A 6,655-nucleotide genomic window follows, 5' to 3' on the forward strand; every position below is an offset into this window, starting at 1 on the left:
AACGAAACAAAACAACACAAAACAACACAAAACAAAGCTTTTCCTTATTCTAAGTATTATGCTGTGACCATTATCCCAGTGTGGGCTCACACAGCGACCGCTCCAGAGCATGGATTCATGCGCTGGGACTGCACAGGGGCTGCAGAGGACAGAGTGCTTGCGCTGTCTCCAAACATCCATTAATAACCACAGTGGGAACAGGATCCCGACCCGGGCAGCTACTTTGCATGACCCAGAATAGTTGTTTCTATGTAAGCTGAAGAAAGGAGTAACTTCTGTGGACTGGGTCAGAGTTGCTTCACATCTCTAAAAATCAAATATATGCTGAAAGTTAATGAGAATTTCCATGATGTTTGGGTTTCCAGTATACCAGCATTCTTAAAGGCAAAACCATACAAGTTTCTCTTTTACCTACTACCAGCCTCCAAATAGTATCTGATTTTATTTTTTTTTTTAAAGAGCAGCTAACAAAAGTATCTCCTGATTTCCCACATCAGCACAGAAGTGTCTGGGAAGGCTGTCCTCCATCCCACAGGACTTTCATGTTGCTCCGACATGTGAAAACTCCCTCAGAGCTTTTTTTGGATAATAAAATTCTCCCTTCCCTCACAAAATGAGATTAAAGCCACTTCCCCTTCCCTTCAGATCACTGTTGGTGGTGCTGCTTAAGGCAGATGGAGATGCTGGGAAGGGATGTATGGCGGGGACCCAGTGGGCAGCAGAGAAGGGGGTTATGAGGAAGGAAAACATTTGTGTAGGTAACTCATACTTACCTGTGTGGGGGCATAAGCAAATGGAAGCACAAGAAGAGAGGAAAGACACAGAGGAAGGAGGATAGGAAAGTGTTTAAACACATGAGAGGAAAAGTAGATAACCCAACGCCTGAAAGCAAGGAAATGGAGGTGGCCAGTGGTCACCAGTGCAAGAGGAGGAGTTGTACTGACAGCCAGTCTGGGGTTTTCATTGTTCTTCCTGAAGACATTTAAGAAACCACACAGACAGAGGTGACCTCATACCACAGTGATGCCAGAGTGGTTGGTAGCCCTGAGGAGATTCCTCTCTCAATACGCTGCCTGCTCTCCCCTTGCTTTTAGGGCACCCACAGCATCCCACACAGCGTCTCTGCCACGTGTTGTGTGAACAAGTGTCCCTGTTGCTTTGTGTCAGTAATGGAGACTCAAAGACACGCGCTCGGAAGCAAAAGCTTCCTCTTCCCAATCTGCCATTGTCCTTGCAACACCCTGTGTGTGTGAGGGTGCACAGGAACCGCAGCGGGTTCGCGCTGCACGGGTGGGCAGATTCACTTCCCCATCCCGGTGGGGTCACCAGCAGTCAGAGGGATGCAGATGGGTGAGGGGGGACAGGATCGCTCCACACAAGTTGATGCTGTGCTGTCTCCAGCCCCGTTTCTGTGGGGTCGGACCATGGTCCTCGCTGGGACTCCCCAGCCGGGGGATGCAGGGGTGTTCTGTGAGCACTAGCGAGGAGGCACCCGGGGAGAAGGGCCTGGGATCAGTAATCCCCCCCAGCACAGAATAGGTGCATGTGCCCATCTCAGGCACTGCATTCTCCTGGACAATCTTGATGGAAAATCATGGATCAGGCACAAGGTGAATTTGACAGTGGGGTGAGGCAAGGACACGGCTTTCCTGCGGCTTCAGGGGAGGCTCTTTCAGCAGATTAGAGTGGCAGGAAAATCTGTGTTTATAAAAGCTGCTGTGAGGCACTTCAGTGGTATTTTTAGCTCCTTGACCAGAAAAAAACCAGGCCTTAAATACCAGAACTGCCTCAGAGGGACAGAGATGCCAGTTTCTCTGAGCTCCTTTGCACGATTTCAGTCCACAGAGTGTGGGTCATCCCCTCTGCCTTCAGTGCGGCAATTCACACCATCAGACCAGCAGAGAGATAAGGGGGTGCTCACCCTGTGCCAAGCACCTTCAGTCACTCTCACCTCCACCAGACTGCTCCCAGCAGGCAGATGAAGGCTTTAATTCCAGTCCCATGTTGCCCAAGTGCTCTTGGTAGTGATTATTAGTGAGTGCAGAGGAGGTCATGAAGATGCTCTGAGGGCTGGAGCACCTCTCCTGTGAGGACAGGCTGAGAGAGCTGGGCTTGTTCAGCCTGGAAAAGAGAAGGCTCTGGGGAGACCTTAGAGCAGCTTCTAGTACCTCAAGAGGCCTACAGGGAATCCAGAGAGAGACTTTTTACAAGGGCATGTAGTGACAAGACACTGAAACTGACGGAGGGGAGATATTTAGATTACGTATCAGGAAGAACTTCTTCCCTATGAGGGTGCTGAGGCGCTGGCAGAGGGTGCCCAGAGAAGCTGTGGCTGCCCCATCCCTGGCAGTGTTCAAGGCCAGGTTGGACACAGGGGCTTGGAGCAACCTGCTCTAGTGGAAGGTGTCCCTGCCCATGGCAGGGGGTTGGAACTGGATGAGTTTTATGGTCCCTTCTGACCCAAACCAGTCTGTGATTATTTAACTTAAGAACCACAGCCTCAAGGTCCCGCTGTGCTAGGCACTGCGCAGGGGAAGGGCGTCTCTGCCACACAGAGCTGACAGCCCTGGCTCCCCTGTTCCCGGGACGCCAGGGAAAGCCTTCACAAGAAAAGGGATGTTCTTGCTGTTTTGCACTGGTGGCTGCAGTCGCTGTGTTCATGGGGCTCTCCAACACTGCACCCACGCTGCTCCTAAATGAAGGGCTGTGAAGAAATACCTGCCCTCGTTAACCTTTCTTTGGCTTAGATCTTCTTGGTAGCATGTAGCCATCACCTGTTCAGAGCAGCAGCGGGGTAGGGTATATATATGCCAGGAGCTATCTTTGGCAATGATAAAGAGAGGGAGAAGGGAAGGTCACAGGCTGTGCCACAGACACCCTGCATGGCCTTGGGTAAACCACTTAGAGTCGGTACACCCTGCATGCTAGCCTCTAAAACAAACTCGTTCCCACACCCTCTTATCTCCTGGATTTGGAGATAAGACAGGCAAAGTCAGGTGCCCATCCAGCACTCAGCAAACAGTGTTCCCATCACTTGATTCCCTCTATGGAGTGGCAACTGTCCCAGTCCCAGGGCAGACGGCCACAGTTCCCTCCATGTCCATGCCAGTGAGGAGTGCAGCTTTCCCAGCCTGGGACACCAGTTTTCCCAGCCTCCTGGGTGCAGCCACAGGGGCTGGCAGTGTTCTGCTGCTGGTGCAGATGCTGCACGTCCTTCATAGCCTCCCCGCTCTTGCGTGAACCCCTGAACCCCATAACGCTGACTCGCCCCTTCCCCACCATGGCTGTCTTGCTGAGTCAGGGTCAGCCCGGGCCACCCCGAAGTGCTGAGTAAAGGTTCTGTGCTGTGTCGGAGGCTGTTTCGCTGAGTCACAGCAGAGCAGGGTCCACGTGAGGCTCTTCATTACGGGGCGGTTTCCTGCACGCTGAGGTTGCAGCTGCTGCTCTTGGATCCGGTCCCGCTTCTCGAGACAACGGGAGAAGCCTCCAGAAACAGCGCCGTGCAGGAGGAGGAGTCCCCTGGGGCAGGGAGCCAAGCAGGGGTGGTTTGGGAGCCTTGAAGGGGGGGTTTGGGGTCTCACTCCCTTTGCAAACCTTGTTTTCCAGCTCCGACTCTTCCCGTCCCCTGTGAGCGGTGGCACAAAGTCCTCACTGTTGCACACGTGCGATGGTCAAAGCCAGGTTCTCACAGCCCGGCCTGTCCCGCAGTCAGGGCATGCTTGGTTTTACTGACACAAAGGAACCGGCACCGGCTGAAACAGTTGCACAAATGGGGTTTTCATTCATTAACTCTTCCCTGCTCCCTCCCACACCTCCCCTTTGCTCCCAAAGCCAATCCTCAGCAGGGCATAGGGTTGATCCCCAGCACCACCAAGGCTCTAAGGAGTGTGGTGAGCTCTGTGCACTCTACCCCAGAATTTCAGCCCAATTCTACCTGTAACCTGCATTCTTTAGGCCACTGCCATACCCTGGGTCTCGTCACAGAGCAGGGTGCTTGCTCTGTTCTCCCTCCTTTGCCCTGCTCTGTTGCCAGCCAGCCCAGAGCTCTCTTTGCTCGTAGCCATGTGCTGGAGACACCCATAGGACCACAGCTTCGTTTGGGTTGGAAGGGACCTTAAAGCTCATCCAGTTCCAACCCCCTGCCATGGGCAGGGACACCTTCCACTAGAGCAGGTTGCTCCAAGCCCCTGTGTCCAACCTGGCCTTGAACACTGCCAGGGATGGGGCAGCCACAGCTTCTCTGGGCACCCTGTGCCAGTGTCTCACCACCCTCACAGGGAAGAGCTTCTGCCTAATGTCTAATGTAAATCTCCCATGTGCTGCAGCACGCATATATCCACGCATCTATAAAAACATGTATTGTAATCGGTGCTTCCTGTTTTTGTCCAGTCAATTCATTTATGTCTGAGCAATCTCCCTGCACCTCCATTTCCCACCACATTGGTCTCCAGGTTCCCATGTACGGGGTTTGCCCAGCACAGCCAACGCACCAGCAGTGCCAGACTGGGGGACACTTCCTACTGGGTCTGCCAGTGCACTGCACTCCCGACCTTCCTATTTCCACCTCTATCTTTGACCTAGGCACGGATTGTTTGATGCTGACCGCAGCGAGCACAGTCAGTTCCACCAGGACAGGGCAATCTCCCTTTGGTAAACATGACTTAACCCACAGAGTATCCCTGGACACTGCAGCACTGATTCCCTTCTTCAGCAAGTCACTTAAAGTGGTTATCACAACTTCTTCCCCCCCCCTCCCCCCGCCTTCCCTGTGATTACACAGCAATTCCTGGTTACTGAGTCAGCTTTCCCTGTGCAATCCGGGCAGCTGCGTTTTGCTGTGTCATGGTCCACGAAAGGCATTAACCCCTCCCAGCCCACTGGTTAAGGATGGTTTCACCGGGTGGTGCATTCCCCAAGGAGCAGAGGGAGCTGCCTGCTGAAGCCCAGCATGGAACAGGCAGTGCTTCCCATGCGGGCTCAGGAGAGCTGACTTTGCACTCTGTGACTGTCTGTGTAACCACAGACCTATTGGCAGAACAGGCTGTTAACTGCATAAAGGGGAGAAAATCCCCCACTTCCCTATCCCACATGAAAACACCACCTCCTCAATAACTTTCTGGTGCTGTTAACCATTCATTTACACCATCTCTTTCGATGAAGTATTTTCTCAGGTGTGGTAGTGCAGACAGAGGCTTGAAATCTCAGCAGGATCTATTACAAATATCCTGCCTGAGGCTACTTCAGTCATTTGTGCTACAAATACCCCAGGAAAACGCCCAGGCACATCACCTAGGGAATAGCTCTGGCACAAAGTAGCCATATCTCACTTGGATGAGATCCGAGCAGAATCTCCCAGTGACCTGGGTGCAGGCTGGCCTCTGCTTTCCCATGGAATAAGCTGCTCCAGGAGCCAATTTGCTCCTTTCACTAAAAGCACACACCTCCTTCCCCATGCATCTTGGGAAGCTGCCGACTTCCCAAGTTCTCTTCATGGAAGAGATGGTTCCTCACAAATCTCTGCCTGCACGTTGGCACACTCAGTGTCATTAACCTTCCCACAGCACGTAGCAACAGCACAGCAGAAGCAATACAAGCCCTCTCTGCAAAGCACTGGATGGAGCCAGAAATGCCCCAGGCCAGCAACTGCAAAGATGATGACACCCCACTTTCAGTTCTCCTTCCATCTTGCTACAGGGCATTTGGGCCTTTCCAGAGAGCTGGGTCCCATCTCACATGCTCCATCCCAAGTAACCCTGATCAGCTGAGATGAGGCAGCATAAATCAGTGATGGGGCACAGCTTGCTTGCCTGCTCCTATGGGAAGGCTTACAGCAGAGGTGAGCTGGAGTAGGGACCTCATTCCTTGTGACAAGCCCAGGAGGAAGTAAAACCCCAACAAGATCCAGAAGTAGGTAAATTGGGTCCATGCTCAGAGGCAGTGTGGTTACAAGCCAGGACTTCTCCTGGGAATAACTATCTTACCTGGAATGGCAGCAACATACTACACACAATCCCTCTCTTCCCCCAGTCTTACATCCCCACCTACTACAACCCCGGATGAGAAGGAATGAGGACCTTTAGGATGCATCCTTTACAGGGCCTCCAAGCATGTAGCCTCTTGGAATAAGGCAGGCAGAGGACAAAAGCACTGGCCTGAAAGCAACCAGAAAGTCCTTGGGGAGGAATTGGGTGTGTTACCAGGGCTGTGTAACAAAGATGAAAGAAGAGGCATACCTTGAGGGCTGGTTTATTTTCATATCATCTCATTAAATGAATAGTATTATTCATTTTCATATTCTTATATATTTCCTACTTCCCTCCAGCAGAGCTACAAGTTCAGTCTGTGCTCCAGATTCCCGTGTCAGAATAGGACTCACTGAAAAGGACAGAAAATGTGAGCTTTAAGGAGTAATGCTGGAGGAAAAAGCTTATTTTGGGACCATATTTTTGGCAAAATGGCATCAATGTTTTCCGGAGGGACTGGCCATGCAGCCCTGATACATTTATTTTACCTTACAGAAAAGCAAGCAGGCCAGCAGCAAGTTGTCTGCAATGAAATGGGGGTAAGAGTGGAACGTGACAGCTTTTGCTCGCATGCACTGTTGCTTTAAAAGACAAAGGCAAGACAGGAAAAGTGTGGCTGAGTCAGGGTGGAA

Source organism: Nestor notabilis, unplaced genomic scaffold (assembly GCF_000696875.1).
Source record: "Nestor notabilis isolate BGI_N333 unplaced genomic scaffold, ASM69687v1 scaffold10046, whole genome shotgun sequence".
Lineage (NCBI taxonomy): Eukaryota > Metazoa > Chordata > Aves > Psittaciformes > Psittacidae > Nestor > Nestor notabilis.